Here is a 17,531-nt window from a genome sequence, read left to right as displayed (position 1 = left end):
CCAACAGCCAGAGCCAGCCAGATCACCCCACACCAGGTCCATGTTTGGGGATGCCTTGAAATCAGCATTGACTCCAGGCATGCTTGGAAGCTTGTCTAGGGTTCTGACCAATGTCTGTGAGACTCATACCATCACTTCCTGCTAACCAATCTCTGCGGGGCTCAGACCCATCTCTTCCTGCTGACCAATCTCTGTGGGGCTCAGCCCCATCACTTCCTGCTAACCAATCTCTGTGGGGCACAGACCCAACACTTCCTGCTAACCAATCTCTGCGGGGCTCAGACCCATCACTTCCTGCTGATCAATCTCTGTGGGGCACATACCCATCACTTCCTGTTAACCAATCTATGTGGGACACAGACCCAACACTTCCTGCTAACCAATCTCTGTGGGGCACAGACTCATCGCTTCCTGCTGACCAATCTCTGTGGGACTCAGACCCATCACTTCCTGCTGACCAATTTCTGTGAGGCTCTGACCCATCACTTCCTGCTGACCAATTTATGTGGGGCTCAGCCCCATCACTTCCTGCTAACCAATCTCTTTGGGGCTCAAACCCATTACTTCCTGCTGACGAATCTCTGTGGAGCTCAGCCCCATCACTTCCTACTGACCAATCTCTTTGGGGCTCAGCCCCATCACTTCCTACTAACCAATCTCAGTGGGGTTCAGCCCCATCACTTCCTGCTGATGAATCTCTGTGGGGCACAGACTCATCACTTCCTGCTGACCAATTGCTGTGAGGCTCAGACCTATCACTTTTAGATAAGGGCCTTAATGGACAGGAAACAAGATCAGAGGCAGCTCTTGTCTGCTAAGAGAAAAAATACGAGGTAAGTTTCCCTTTATTGCTGTATTGGAAGAATGTCATGCACAATACACATTAATGTACATACTCAGGATTGTACATTTGGAGGAAGATTAGACATAAGCTAATTCTAGAGTGAGGGGCCATGACCCGAGCTGCTTGCACCATCCCCAGTAGTGTTACTTCACAATGAAAAAGGAAGTGATATCAGATTTCAGTAAATCCCAATAATCAGATGGGATGGGCTCTTATTGAGTAGTGGGTCAAAGTCCAAGCTACTTTTCCAGTGCAAATCAATCGGCCCTCCATAACAGTAACTGGAAACGCCATTCACTGCGCTCATCACAGACAGTGCACAGCAGCAAGTACTCCACATAGTTCTGAGGGATTAGGAGATAATCTCACCTACACACTTGAAAACATTCTTATTACTTAAACTACAGGCAGGATCAAAGAATAAAAAATCACTTAAAGTGTGTTGACAATGTCCTAGAATTTTCTTTGCCTTTTTACCAGAGTGAGAAAAAAGGAAATACTTGCTGAATCCATTCATAGATCCCCATCTCCTCTGCAACCTACAGCTACCTGTTCCGTGCCCCCATTGAGCCTGAACCACTCCTCACGCGTACGTTAAAAAGGGGCGCTGGGAAAAAAGGGCGCGGGGTTTTAAACGATAAACATGGATAACGTTTAAAAATGAATTGTACTGTATTTCGTTTAAAATTAATGTTTTATAAATTTATAAATCATTAAATAATGTGCATGAAATCGGCAATTGCTGCTTCAATCTGACACATGCTGCTATTTGATGTGCCTGTTTGCCAAAAGGTCCCTAGGAATCATACTGCATGTGCTATGCTATGCTATAATACAGGACTGTACTCTGCCATATCAATATACTATACTGAGGTGACTTGTTAGCCTGATGGGACGCTGAGTACTCCATTTATTTTATTGGAAGATCGTATGCACAATATAGGAGGCTATATGACATGAAGGAATCATTATGTATTGGATGAATGCTCTGGAATCCATTTTTTCAAATGAACTTTCTATGATATCCAAAAGTCTTTACTTGTGAGGGATTCGGCAGCATTTTTTCATAACAAGGTTTTGATCTATTTTTGCAGGGCTGCGCAGCCATTAACACGTGTGCACACGATCCAGAGACATATCTCTGTTCAGGAGGGGGAGAGTACAGGGGACGCCTGGGTGGGTATGTGCATGGATGGGGTGGGGGATGGGCTATATGGTGGGATTTTTATCTTGCAGTTTTTAATAATGAGCATATGTTTGAATAAAGTTTTGTATTTTTGAATAAGACTGATTTGTATTCAATCAGGTCTCACTCCTCCTTTACTCTATCTCATAGTTTGTACTATTGAATTGTACTGTATTTCGTTTAAAATTAATGTTTTATAAATTTATAAATCATTAAATAATGTGCATGAAATCGGCAATTGTAAAAACGTTAATCTATCGTTTAAATAGTGAAACGTATAATAACGTTTAAAATTTTTTTTTACTAAGTAACCCTCCCTGTACCTACCCCTAACCCCTAGACCCCCCTGTTGGTGCCTAAGCCTAAGACCCCCCTGTTGGTGCCTAAACCTAAGACCCCCCTGTTGGTGCCTAAACCTAAGACCCCCCTGTTGGTGCCTAAACCTAAGACCCCCCTGTTGGTGCCTAAACCTAAGACCCCCCTGTTGGTACCTAAACCTAAGACCCCCCCTGTTGGTGCCTGAACCTAAGACCCCCCTGTTGGTGCCTAAACCTAAGACCCCTCTGTTGGTGCCTAAACCTAAGACCCCCCTGTTGGTGCCTAAACCTAAGACCCCCCTGTTGGTGCCTAAACCTAAGACCCCCCTGTTGGTGCCTAAACCTAAGACCCCCCTGTTGGTGCCTAAACCTAAGACCCCCCTGATGGTGCCTAAACCTAAGACCCTCCTTAATGCTCACTGTATTGTGTGTAGAATAATGTTTTAAAAACAGTAAGGGATAAAATATAGTACAATTTACGTTACGTACTGATCGCTTTGTTTTGTGAATAATAATGTTTTACAAACACTAAGGGATAACTTTTAAAATAATGTTTTATAGAAATAGGAAACGTAAATCATCACAAGCAGTTATAAAACATGAAAAATCTTCGGGCGCCGTTGGTAAACGTTATTATTCTCGGGCACCCTTTTTTCCTGTTCGGCGCCCAGTAAACGATAATTATTATGGAAGTGAATGGCGGCGCCCGATTTGTCCACTGGCCACCTGCGCCCTTTTTTACTGTTTCCACTCCTCACATAGTCACATATACATGCAGGTGGCAGAGCGATCAGTCTGTCAGTCCGAGCCACGCCTCTTTGTCGAATGATCAGTCAGTCAGTCTATCAGTAGGCAAGCATTGCTTCAGATTGTTTATTGGAGAAGAGCAGGCAGCAGGAGGCTGTTGAGGAAAAAAAATGAGGATCTAGGAATTTCTGCAGCACGCATATATTTATTTTTCCTTATATTTTGAAAAAAAAAGTATGTCATTATTTTAAATAATTTTTGATTAAATGCATATAAAAGCAAGGCAGACATTTACATAGTACACTAAGGCAGTATAAGTAGTTTTTTGGTATTTTGTCTTAACTACAGCCACTACAGTCACATTTTGTCACACTTAAAGTGAACCTAAACCAAGTATAATTATTTAAATTATTTCATTATGTTCTGGACCTGTCCCCGTTTGTCAAGATACTGGCAGGAGGTGGAAGATACCATAAAGTAGCTCACTGAGTTCCCAGGACCATTGTCCCTCAAAATAGTCTTAGTTGGTCTAATCGAACTCGATCATATAAGTCGCTCTCAAAAATCCCGGATCCGAATCTTATGCCATTATGCAAAGAAAGAGATTACCCGGCTCTGGAAGGGAACTGCTCTTCCAACAAGGGAGGGCTGGATTCAAAATCGCTTCCATTTCTGACAAGATTTTGTCAGAACTGAAATAGATCGGTTGTTGTCAGGTTTATATCAGCTGCTGTCAGTTATAACTGAGAGGACAACTGATGAGCAAGGTAATGTCCATGTTTCTCTATGGTTCAAGTGGGCGATATTACAGTTTAACAGTTTGCTGACATGAAGCTGTTATGGGGTAATGGCCATTTCCAAAATGGAGGATGGAGAATTCCATAGATTGCAGTGGACAAACAGGACGCAGGAGAGGAGAGGGAGGTTGAGGAGTAGACTACACGGGAGGTAAGTATGACATGTTTATGCTTATTTTCACTTTTAATTTTCAGTTATGGTTTGCTTTAATCTTTTAGCTGCCACTATCTATTCTCATAAAGTAACTTTTCCACTTTTCCGTAACTGTCGGCATTGGCCGGACAACGCCCGAAAAGGGTTTACTTATGGTGTTACCGACAAAAAAGTTAATTATATTGGTGGGCTAAGTGGCCAAGTTCAGAGGACTCGTCACCTGCTATAAATAGAGCTGACTTGCAGCTAAGTAAGTAATTCTTGCTGTAGAATTATCCTTATATGAGGAGGGCTTTACTATTTAGGATTTGTTAAAACTGGACTAATCCTTTAACAAATCCTTTCCACTACACACTTGTCCTGCCGGAGCACGGAAAGCGTTCCATAAATATTTGTACGTGTTGCAAGGTGTTATTCCTGACTCGTGTTTGCGGACCTAATTTTCCAAATAAAAGACAAGGCCATAAATACAGTTTCGAACTGTTCACATTTTTGTTCACGATGACAGAAGTTGACGTTCCCCACCGTTGCAGATTTAAAATGATCTATTTTCCCCCCACGTTGAGGGTTCAAGGTTGGGAAGCAGCTGGTTCCTGTCTCAACGAACATCCCTGAACACACCTCCAGCAGATTATCCCGTCATTAAATATTTGTAGGATAACAGGAGAAGCCTAATTTAGTTTTTGTTTCCTTCTCTCCCCGGTTTAATCACAGATGAAAGAGACTAATAGCACTACAGAGCTTTCTGGTGATCAAAGGCCGATCAATCCTCTTTGTGGAGTAATTAACTATTTGCTAAACTTGCAGAATTGATTTCCATTTAGGGCTAAGAGAGAGGGTTTTAAATGAAGACCGATTTACTAGGCACGAGGAGGGGAATCCAAGCACTGATGCCAAGAGATATTCTACATGACGAATTAAGCAGCATTGTGGGAAACGGGACTCGTTCCTAGCCTTTTGTATGGAGGGGAGAAGTCACACAGACGGAGGTCTTCTCGAAGGGCTTCTGCTAAGGCTCACAAAACCATAACAGCCTTCAAAAGTGATCCTGAGAATGTGGACAGCTCACATTACGCTTGGGTTGTGGTTGTGTCTAATAAGATGACATTGAAGCCTCTTCTGTAACTCAGTGACCCAGTTGTGTGTAAGGCCTTTGAGTCGTGTTTCCCTGTGAACTTAGCTGGATAATCCTCTCCAGGACCACAGCTGACCTCGTGTTAGCGGCATGTTAAATAGGTCTGTCCCTGCTGGAGTTCAACGGAGAAGCCTATTCAATGTCAGGAACATCTGCAACACATACGTAACAATGCAAACAATCTTATTTCCTTGGGTTACCTTTTGTAGAGTTGGATGAGAAATTTTAAAGATGTCTCTTCAGAAATTTCAAAACCATCTTGACATTTTATGGACGCATATTGAGTAACTTCTTCGCATCCAGACCTTTTTTCCCACTTATGGACCAGAGCAGTTTTGACAGTTTAGCTATGTCCTTATTTAATCAGAAATAACTTTATCCCTACTTACGACACAGAAATGAAATATATATTGTTTTTTTTTTCAAGACAAACGAGGCTTTCATTGTATGCCATTTTTTTCCCTCAAACAATCTTGTTTTCTATGAAAATGGGAAAACAAAGAAAAAAATAGAAAAAAACATTTATTTCTCAGTTTTACCAATTCCAGTTTAAAAATAAAAAGTGCTACTGTAGATAAAAAACACAAATTTTGTTTGGCTATTCTTACTGCTTATCACAAAACTTAGATTATGTTCTGGTCACAATTAATGGTGAAGATATTTGATTCTGAAATAATGCTACAGAGTGTATTTTTCACTATGAAATGAGAAAATAAAAGTATTTTTAATAGTAAAAATCAATCTCATTAGCTCAGGGAACATATATTCCCATTCACCAATTAGTGCTGCATCAGATAGTGCCAGAAATGTGCAAGCCCAATCCTGCACAGCACTGCTTCTGCTACAAGACGTATATCTACTGACTTGTGGATAAAGATGAAGTCACAGAGGACGTATATCTATTGACTTGTGGATAAAGTGGTTAAAGATTGTTAAATCAACACTTCCAACCCTATCACGCCTTCATCACATCACGGCTGGACTATTGCAATGCCCTCTATGGAGGCCTTCCAAATAAAGACCTGCACCACCTGCAGCTAGTACACAATGCTGCTGCAAAGCTGTAAACAAGCCAACCCCGCCATTGCCACATAACACCAATCCTTTGCTCACTACACTGTCTACTAATAAAATGGAGACTCCTTCTCAAAATTGGCATTCTAACATTCAAATCAGTGTGATAGTTCAATGTTACTGCTGCGCTCACCAGAACCTGCAACACACACAGAGGCTCCACATAGGGTAATAACGTTCGGTAATATCGTCTTATGTGAATACACCTCTTAAGTGCCTGTGTGACTCGTGACTCCCCAGGTGCCAATCTCCTGTGTGCACCCTCATCCCCTCTCACTAAATGCTCACCAGATATGAGCCACCTCAGCTTCCAGGTGGGTCTTAAGCATTGCTCACGAACAGTTCACTCATATTCTTGTCCAGACTCCAACAAAACCTGTGCACTAAGGACCTCCGTGCTCCCGTGATCTCACTGTGTGCTTGTGCCAATCTCAAAACACTACATGCCAGAATGCTCACCAGATATGGCCCACCTATATCTGCAGGTGGATCACGCGTGTGTGAAATCTCCAAATCAAAGCCACGGAACTTGTCACTTAACTCTCTTGAGGTTGTCAGGAATTGTCAGTAACATTAAAATCGCTACACAACTTAGGCCCCAGATGCAGAGCCGGATTAAGGCTAAATGGGGCCCTAAGCAAAGTAACTGATTTGGGCCCCCCATCATGTCGTAATAGAATAAGAAGATGCAGCTGCACAGCAACATGCCACACACACCGGGGCAGCCGAGCTACTGGTTGCTATGGGCAACAGCCCGCTTTCCTCTGTGGGTGCACAATGCAGGGAATAGCAGCGGCAAAATTCAGAGTGAGAGATGAATGGCTGGGACATTTGCACTCAAGGGGCTGGGGCACACCTGTGAAGAGGGCGCCAGATATCACAGCAGCAGCACTTTCCCCCTGCATCTCCAGCCTGGCAATAGCAGACAGCTCTGGACACCGCCAAACCGGAAGCCGTTTCCCAGACAGAATTACATAACCACCCCCACCACCGAACAACCGATTTCCTCCCAAATTAGACAGCCAACATGCAGCCTCCATCCCAGTGAATACGATAGTTCAGCAGAGAAGGCAGCCGCAGCGGGGGAGAATGACAGCACCAGATGACTCACATTCACCTATTGCGATCCAAGCAATAGAGGTCCCGTCATCCGGAGCCCATCTGTCTCCTCTAAAGTGCTGCCGCTCTGTTACTACTGCTATTACTACTTACTACTTCCTGTCTGATCTGAGAATCAGGAAGTTCAGAGCGAGCGGCTGCACTGTAGAAGAGACAGATGAGTTTCAGATGACGAGATCTCTATCGCTTGGATCATGGATAGGTGAGTGAGCGTTTGCCATCTGCTGCTATCATTCTTGCTGCAGCTGTGGTTCTCTGTGGGAAGGGAGGGAGGAGTGGGCAGCGGCAGAGCGCACAGTAGCAGGACGGAGACCTAGGAGGAGAGCCTGGCTCTGAAGACAATCAGCAGCGCACAGCATCATTTGACAAGACAAGACAAATAACATCGGACTCAAAGCTCCAGAGCTGCAGCCACTAGCACACGCTCTATAGGCAGTAGCAGTGTTAGAGAGACTTTCCTAAGGTCTCCTACTGAATAGGTGCTGGCTTACTGAACAGGCAGAGCCGAGATTCGAACCCTGGTCTCCTGTGTCAGAGGCAGAGCCCTTAAAGGGACTCCGAGCAGTGCCTGTGGGTATGCCTTTAAGCATACCCACAACTAATTAATTACATCCTCACACCTACCAGCATGATGTTTGTAATTATATCCCCCTGGGTTCCTTATATTTCATTGCATTGTGCTGAATCGAGCTGCCGATTTTGCAGAAAAGTCGTCCTGTGTAATACAATGTAACTATGGAAAGATGCATATCATTTTGAAGCTCTCTTTCTCCTCTTTCCAATGATAGATAAACTGCCACCTTATGCTTTTTAGTTTTCGCTATTTTCGCGATCGAAATTTCCGTGGCCGCGAATTCGATCGCAAAAATATTGAAAACTAAAAGGCATAGGGCGACCATTTATATATCATTGGAAAGAGGAGAAAGAGAGATTTAAAATGATATGCATCTTTCCATAGTTACTGCACTGCTGGTTTATGTGCTGATGGGGCCCCTTTGACTCTGAATGGGGGCCCCAAGCGACTGCTTTTGTTGCCTGGTCGGTAATCCGGCCCTGCCCAGATGCCTAAAGGACTTCAGGGGCGATCAGGATCATTAGGGAGCCTTGCCCAAAGACTTTTTACTGTTTTTACGTACTTGTGGAGGCCGCCACCTTGCCCTCCTTCTGAAAAATTGCTTGTTTCCTGTATTTCCATCCCTCTACATGGCCAACCATAGTTACATAGTTATTTGGGTTGAAAAAAGACATACGTCCATCGAGTTCAACCAGAGAACAAAGTACAACACCAGCCTGCTCCCTCACATATCCCTGTTGATCCAAAGGAAGGCGAAAAACCCTTACAAGGCATGGTCCAATTAGCCCCAAAAGGGAAAAAAATCCTTCCCGACTCTAGATGGCAATCAGATAAAATCCCTGGATCAACATCACTGGGCATTACCTAGTAATTGTAACCATGGATGTCTTTCAATGCAAGGAAAGCATCTAAGCCTCCTTTAAATGCAGGTATAGAATTTGCCATAACTACTTCCTGTGGCAATGCATTCCACATCTTATTCACTCTTACTGTAAAGAACCCTTTCCTAAATAAATGGCTAAAACGGTTTCCCTCCATGTGCAGCTCCTGTCTTCTAGTCCTTTGAGAAGGCCTAGGGAAAAAAAGCACACCCGCCAAGCTTTTATATTGCCCTCTGGTGTATTTATACATGTTAATTAGATCCCCTCTAAGGCGTCTTTTATCCATAGTGTAACAGTAGCCTGATTTAAAACACAATCAATAACCACCCAATCAAAGAAATCTAAAAGGAGTAAAGAACCTCAGAGAGGGGAAATAACAAACAAAGAAGGCAAGCATGAGCAGTTCTGAGTGTATATGAGTAAAACTCCATAACCGGAATAACACTCAACATTTGGTGGTGTGGGAAATACTCATCACCCACTCGGGTCTCTGTTACTCTAATAAGCAGGTTGTGGTAGGTGAGGGATGGGGGGAGTTGGGGATTTACAGCAACTGCAACAATATTGCACTGACTAAACAAATTAGCTGAGTTTGGAGCTGCCCCCCCAAAATAATTACAAATTGTGAAGCCATTCATTAGTAAAGGTAAGTGGGGCACTTACCTTACAACAGGTATCACACAACAAGAGAAACAAACAAGGTTCAATAAGGCTCCAGGGCTCTTTTCCACTGGGAAGCGTCATGGCAAGCACAATCGTGTTGCATTGCAATCGCGCAACCCGCAATTTACACTCGCCGTGTTTGGGCCGTGAAGCTGTCAGGAACAGAGAGCGATTGCATGAAGAATCACGCAAGCCAGCGATTGCATTCCAGAAAATAAAACGTACTAATTGGAAATGAGCACCGAGATTTACACATAAATCGACTGCGGTGCCGCTGTGGTCGGCAAGAGGGCTGTGATCTGCTTTTTGAAGCGGGGCGCAGCCTATTGGCACTAAAATGGCTTTTGTTGGTTTGGCCCTCTCCCTCGGGTAATGCACCGGTCCTATTATGTTTTTCTTTAGTAAAATTCTAGCAATATTTAGCAACCTTTCTATTGGGCGGCACAGTGGCGTAGTGGTTAGCGCTCTCGCCTTGCATCGCTGGGTCCCCGGTTCGAATCCCAGCCAGGTCAACATCTGCAAGGAGGTTGTATGTTGTCCCCGTGTCTGTGTGGGTTTCCTCCGGGTACTCCGGTTTCCTCCCATATCCCCAAAACATACAGATAAGTTAATTTGCTTCCCCCTAAAATTGGCCCTAGACTAAAATATACATGCACTACAAAATACATACATAGACATATGACTATAGTAGGGACTAGATTGTGAGCCCCTCTGAGGGACAGTTAGTGACAAGACTATACATACTCTGTACAGCGCTGCGGAAGATGTCGGCGCTATATAAATACTAAATAATAATAATAATAATAATAATATTATTGATTCAGGCCACACAACCCTATGAGGCAAAGTGATCCATTGCTTCACTCCTCTCCCCCACTTGTAATCATTTAAAGTGACCACCTTTTCCAAACACCTTCTGATTAATATGTAAAAGAAAGCAAAAACACAATCAAGAGCCCCCAATAGTGTATTATTGATGATAAAGGAATGCCAAGGTAGTAGCAATAAGAAATATACTCACAAGTATGGGTTGCCGGGCTCAGGCAACCACTTAAAGCACTTATGGGGATATTAGCCCTGTCCCCACTCAGGCTAAAAAGTCACTCTCTGTAGAAGGAAAGAAGGGGTGTTCACCCATCCACCAGGTGGATAACAATAATTGTAATAGAAACAGAGGCGCCAGCAGAGTAAAAATTGATCATAGGTAAAATCAGATAAAAGTTGGGGGGCAAGGGTGGACTTACCTCCCCAAAACCAAACACAATCACTATGTATGGTTTAAACAAGATTTAATTCGTACTACAGAACAAATGCAACACGTTTTGCGGGTCTCTAGCCCGCTTCCTCAGGCAACAATAAAGATAGGAGTAACTGAGAAGTTGTGTAGCCAAGTACAGCGCCTCTGTGGCGGCACAAAGGCACATGATTTATACACACATGGCCAACTGCGTGATACCAGCCCAACAGTTATGTGAGTTGATCCGCCGGTTGGATTGGGCAAACTGCTTGTTAGGAAGTCCCTCGTCTAGTCGCGTACACACGCCTAGCTATTATGCAACAGACCAAGTTTGGACGATAGTTGGGCGGACAAAATTGCACATGTGCACAAGCCTTTAATAATATGCTAGTACTGCCATGCGACCGCTGTACTCAATCTGCCTCGCCTACTTAGCCTGTAGATAAATTATTATTACAGATAGATTATTATTATTGCAATCACTCTTCACTGCTTCTGCTAAGAACATGTTAAGCTGGTTGTCTATGACATCATTTCCTCTTCCAAATCAACCAGCCAATTAAGTGTGGATACAATTGCCTGGAGTTGGCTAGGTAGATCTGAAAGCAAGGTTCACCTAATAGTACATAATTATTGCATAATTTAGTCAATGCCTGTAAATACCAACTTCAAAAGCAAACTTTGGCTAATTATCACAGCAGCCCCTCCGTAATAATAATAATGTGAGTATTTTCTGTCACTGCAGTGTAGATCTTTCCTCTCCATCCGCCTGCATTTTTCTGAATTCTGTACCTACTAGGAGTTAAAGCTGTTTTTTACATTTTTGAAATATGAGTTGAAGTCATTGGCAGCAGTGAGAAAAATACAGTGGGATGCGAAAGTTTGGGCGACGTTGCTAATCATCATGATTTTCCTGTATAAATTGTTTGTTGTTCCGATAAAAAATGTCAGTTAAATATATCATATAGGGGAGACACAAAGTGATATCTGAGAAGTGAAATGAAGTTTATTGGATTTACAGAAAGTGCACAATAATTGTTTAAATAAAATTAGGCAGATGCATAATTTTGGGCACTGTTGTCATTTTATTGAGTCAAAAACCTTTATAACTAATTGGAACTCAAATTGGCTTGGTAAGCTCAGCGACCCCTGACCTACATACACAGGTGAATCCAATTATGAAAAAAAGTATTTAAAGGGATACTGTAGGGGGGTCAGGGGAAAATGAGTTGAACTTACCCGGGGCTTCTAAAGGTCCCCCGCAGACATCCTGTGTTGGCGCAGCCACTCACCGATGCTCCGGCCCGCCTCCGGTTCACTTCTGGAATTTCAGACTTTAAAGTCTGAAAACCACTGCGCCTGCGTTGCCGTGTCCTCGATCCCGCTGATGTCATCAAGAGCGCACAGCGCAGGCCCAGTATGGTCGGTGTCTGCGCAGTAAGCTCCTGGTGACATCAGCGGGAGCGAGGACACGGGCGTGCAGGCACAGTGGTTTTCTGAATTTAAAGTCAGAAATTCCAGAAGTGAACTGGAGGCGGGGCCGGAGCATCGGTGAGTGGCTGCGCCAACACAGGATGTCTGCGGGGCACCATTAGAAGCCCCGGGTAAGTTCAGCTCATTTTCCCCCGACCCCCCTACAGTATCCCTTTAAGGGGGTCAATTGTAAATTTCCCTCCTCTTTTAATTTTCTCTGAAGAGTAACAATATGGGGTCTCAAAACAACTCTCAAATGACCTGAAGACAAAGATTGTTCTACATCATGGTTCAGGGGAAGGATACAGAAAGCTGTCTCAGAGATTTCAGCTGTCTGTTTCCACAGTTAGGAACATATTGGGCTTGATTCACAAAGCGGTGCTAACCTACTTAGCACGTCTAAAGTCTTTAGACGTGCTAACCAGGGTGCTAAGTAGGTTAGCACCGAATTTCTGAATCAGATAATTCGGTGCTAACCTACTTAGCACCCTGGTTAGCACGTCTAAAGACTTTAGACGTGCTAAGTAGGTTAGCACCGCTTTGTGAATCAAGCCCATTGAGGAAATGGAAGTGCACAAGCTTAGTTCAAGTTAAGGCTCAAAGTGGCAGATCAAGAAAAATCTCGGATAAACAGAAGCAATGAATGGTGAGAACAGTCAGTCAACCCACAGACCAGCACTAAAGACCTACAACATTATCTTGCTGCAGATGGAGTCACTGTGCATCGTTCAATCATTTGGCGCACTTTACATAAGGAGATGCTGTATGCGAGAGTAATGCAGAGGAAGCCTTTTCTCCGCCCACAGCACAAACAGAGCAGCTTGAGGTATGCTAAAGCACACTTGGACAAGCCAGCTTCATTTAGAAATAATGTGCTGTGGACTGATGAAACTAAAATTGTGTTATTTGGGCATAACAAGGGGTATTATGTATGGAGGAAAAACAACACAGCAATCCAAGAAAAACACCTGCTACCTACAGTAAAATATGGTGGTGGTTCCATCATGCTGTGGGGCTGTGGGGCAAGTGCAGGGACTGGGAATCTTGCCAAAGTTGAGGGACGCATGGATTCCACTCAGTGTCAGCAGATTCCGGAGACCAATGTCCAGGAATCAGTGGACAAAGCTGAAGCTGCGCCGGGGCTGGATCTTTCAACAAGACAACGACCCTAATCGCTGCTCAAAATCCACTAAGGCATTCATGTAGAGGAACAAGTACAACGTTCTGGAATGGTCATCTCAGTCCCCAGACCTGAATATAATTGAAAATCTGTGGTGTGAGTTAGAGAGATCTGTCCATGCTCGGAAGCCATCAAATCTGAATGAACTAGAGATGTTTTGTAAAGAGGAATAGTCTAAAATACCTTCAACCAAAATCCAGACTTTCATTGGAACCCACAGAAAGCGTTTAGAGGCTGTAATTTCTGCAAAAGTAGGATCTACTAAATATTGATTTATATGTATGCACCTGCCTAATTTTTACTGCACACTTTCTGTAAATCACTTCTCATTTCACTTCTCAAATATCACTGTGTGTGCCTCATATATGATATATTTAACTGACACTTTTTATCGTAACAACCAACAATTTATACAGGAAAATCATGACGATTAACAACGTTGCCCAATCGTTCGCATCCCACTGTATCTGTCAAATTATGCAAATTCTAGTTTTCGCCCCGGGGTGCCATTACAGCTAAAAGATATCTGAGCAATATAGTCTCACTCATTCTGCTGCATTAAGTGAACGGCATTTCTGCTGAAAGTGGCTTTGAAGGACCTGCAGAGCACTCGAAACATCAGCAACTGCTTCCCAAGTCATTTAACCTTCACCTCCATTCCTAACCTTAAACAAAATCCCTTCAATAATGATACTTCTCCTAGTGCTTAACCTCCTTGCCGGTTATCCCGAGCTCAGCTCGGGGTAACCTGCCGCGGAGGATTCCTCAGGCCCTGCTGGGCCGATTTGCATATTTTTTTTTATATACACGCAGCTAGCACTTTGCTAGCTGCGTGTCACTTACGATCTCCGCCGCTCCGCACCGATTCGCAGCTACCCGCCGCATCAGAGGGTGTATATAATATTTAGAACGGCAGGGAGGTTAAAGAAAACCTGAACTGAAAATTAGAAGTCAAAATAAGCATACACAAGTCATACTTACCTTCCATGTAGTCTACTCCTCAGTGTCTTTCTCCTGTCCCGCGTCCTGTTTGTTCACTGTGATCAAAGGAATTTTCCGTCCTCCATTTTGAAAATGGCCATTACCCCATAACAGCTTTCTGGTCAGCACACAGTTAAACTGTAACATTGCCCACTTGAGCCATAGGGAAACATGGGCATTACCTGGTACATCTGTTTTCCTCTCAGCTATAACTGACAGCAACTGATATTTTACTGACAGCAACTGATATATTTCAGATCTGACAAAATATTGTCAGAACTGGAAGGGATCTTTGTCAGAACAAAATGGTGAGCTTCTGAGAGGAACTGATGGCAAGGTAACTATGTAATGTTCATTTGAAGTTACCTCGTGTGTTTATTTTAAATATTTTTACTCAGTACGGGTTTTCTTTAAAGTTAAACCAGCTTTAATCTCAATGTCTAGTCCTAACTTACCTATATCCCCCATACCTAACCCTAATCTCCTCCTACCCATGGTCCAAGTCCACATCAAACCTTAAATCTTTTTACCCATAGTGATACCACTCTGGACACCCAAAACCGTCTCCCCAACCCCCTCCTAATCTTACCTCCGTTGACCTTTCTGCAGCTTGCACAACCACTTCACAATTTCCTTGGCCAAAATCATAGGCAGAAATCCTTATTGTGTACAGGTGTCTTCCAATGTTACTGGCCTCCCTTGTAGGCCACTCTCCCCCAATGTCACTAGCCTCCCTTGTAGGCCACTCTCCCCCAATGTCACTAGCCTCCCTTGTAGGCCACTCTCCCCCAATGTCACTAGCCTCCCTTGTAGGCCACTCTCCCCCAATGTCACTAGCCTCCCTTGTAGGCCACTCTCCCCCAATGTCACTAGCCTCCCTTGTAGGCCACTCTCCCCCAATGTCACTAGCCTCCCTTGTAGGCCACTCTCCCCCAATGTCACTAGCCTCCCTTGTAGGCCACTCTCCCCCAATGTCACTAGCCTCCCTTGTAGGCCACTCTCCCCCAATGTCACTAGCCTCCCTTGTAGGCCACTCTCCCCCAATGTCACTAGCCTCCCTTGTAGAGGTCTGTCCAGTTAGGTCACTGTTCCCCAGTGTCTCCGACCTCCTCCGGCCTCCTTTAATTGGTATATCCAGAAAGGTCAATGTCACTGGCCTCCCGTGCAGTAGTCTATCCAGTTGGGCCACTGTCACTCAATGTCACCAACGTCTTTGTAGTGGTCCGTCCAATCGGGTCCCTGTCCCTGATGTCACTGGCCTCCCTTGTAGTGGTCCGCCCAATTGGGCCACTGTCCTTGATGTCACTGGCCTCCCTTGTAGTGGTCTGCCCAATTGGGCCACTGTCCCTGATGTCACTGGCCTCCCTTGTAATTATCCATCTAGTTGGATAATTGTTCCCAAAGTACTGGCCTCCCTTGTAGTGCTCTGTCCAGTCGGGTCATTGTCCCCAATGCCTACTTTTTACTGTCAGAACTTAAATAGAAAGTTGCCTGCTGTCTCATTCTACCCTCTCCATAGAGCAGAGCAAGCAGCTCATTTGGGAGCAAAATGTCCATCCAAAAAATAATTTTGAGGGACATATCATAAAATTGTGTATTTATCTTAAGTCAAGACATTTTTGTTATTTACCCACAGGCCTGAACACTTCCGATAGATGCACCTCCAGTGCTGATGAGCGTTACCGTCTGCGTCAGACGCACACATTACTCACGTTTCCTGTCAGGAAGATGCTGCCCTAGTCTCTGCTACTCTATGTGCACAAGAACAAGGTAAGGACATGAAACTCTTTTTTTTTTTTTTTTTTAAATAAGACATCTTTGTTTATTTTGTGAACAATAGCTGAATTCCCTTTTAAAGGCAACCTGAAGTGAGAGGCATATGGAAGCTGCCATATTTAGTTCCTTTTAAACCACACCAGTTGCCTGGCTGTCCTGCTGATCTATCTGGCTGCAGCAGTGTCTGAATCACTCACCTGAAACAAGCATGTACTTAATCCCGTCAGATTTTTGTCAAAAATATCTGATCTGCATGCTTGTTAAAGGTCTATGACTAAAAGTATAAGAAGCAGGGGATCGGCTGAACACCAGGCAACTGGTATTGCTTATAAGGAACTAAGTAAGTCAGCCTGCATACCCCTCCCCCCCTCAGGTTCCTTTTAAAGGGCAACTGAAGTGAGAATAATATGGAAGCTGCCATAATTATTTACTTTTAAACAATACTAGTTGCCTGGCAGCCCCACTGATCTATTTGGCTGCAGTAGTGTCTGAATAAGACAAGAAACAAGTATGCAGCTAATATTGTCAGATCTGACAATAATGTCAGAAACACCTGATTTGCTGCATGCTTGTTCAGGGTCTATGGCTAAAAGTATTAGAGGCGCAGGATCAGCAGGACAGCCAGGCAACTGGTATTGTTTAAAACAAAATAAATATGGCAGCCTCCATATACCTCTCACTTCAGTTGTCCTTTAACCCCCTTGGCGGTATGAAAAATTCCGCCAGGGGGAAGCGCAGCAGTTTTTTTTTTGTTTGTTTTTTTTAAATCATGTAGCGAGCCCAGGCCTTCGGCGATCTCCGATCAGGAAATCCCGTTCAAAGAACGGGATTTCCTGGAGGGCTTCCCCCACGAGGCGGGATGACGTCACCGACGTCAGCGACGTCGGGACGTCATTGGGAGTCCCGATCCACCCCTCGGCGCTGCCTGGCACTGATTGGCCAGGCAGCGCACGGGGTCTGGAGGGGGGGGCCGCACGCCGCACCGGATAGCGGCGATCGGGCGCGAGGCGGCGGCGATCGGGGTGCTGGCGCAGCTAGCAAAGTGCTAGCTGCGTCCAGCAAAAAAAAAATTATGTAAATCGGCCCAGCAGGGCCTGAGCGGCACCCTCCGGCGGCTTACCCCGTGTCACACACGGGGTTACCGCTAAGGAGGTTAAAGGATACCAGAAGTGAGTGCAATATGGAGGCTTCCATATTTATTTCCTTTTAAGCAATACCAGTTGCCTGGCTGTCCTGCTGATGTCATTGGCTGCAGTAGTGTCTGAATCACACACCTGAAACAAGCAAATTTTGTCTTGTTTTGTTTTGTTCAGAAACACCTGATCTGCATGCTTGTTCAGGCTGTATGGATACAAATACTAGAAATGTGGATAGATATAAGCTGTTAGTTAAA

At 44.2% G+C, this 17,531-nt stretch overlaps 1 protein-coding gene across 10 annotated transcripts in view; it reads left to right on the top strand.

Moving 5' to 3' along the window:
- The window catches only part of ZFHX3 (zinc finger homeobox 3), a 1,434,500-nt gene that overhangs the window by 975,989 nt on the left and 440,980 nt on the right, over positions 1 to 17,531 (top strand). For 9 of the 10 annotated variants that reach the window (XM_068259585.1, XM_068259586.1, XM_068259596.1 and 6 more), the window contains one exon: positions 15,999 to 16,132. The gene's annotated coding sequence lies outside the window, so the exon portion shown is untranslated. Of the gene's footprint in view, positions 1 to 14,645; positions 14,700 to 15,998; positions 16,133 to 17,531 lie in introns of those variants that run through there. The other variant, XM_068259593.1, reaches the window with a different exon arrangement.

The sequence above is a fragment of the Hyperolius riggenbachi genome, chromosome 11, assembly GCF_040937935.1.
Source record: "Hyperolius riggenbachi isolate aHypRig1 chromosome 11, aHypRig1.pri, whole genome shotgun sequence".
Taxonomy (NCBI): Eukaryota; Metazoa; Chordata; class Amphibia; order Anura; family Hyperoliidae; genus Hyperolius; species Hyperolius riggenbachi.
Note: the sequence above shows the minus strand (reverse complement) of the source record. Positions and strands in the feature narration are given on the sequence as shown.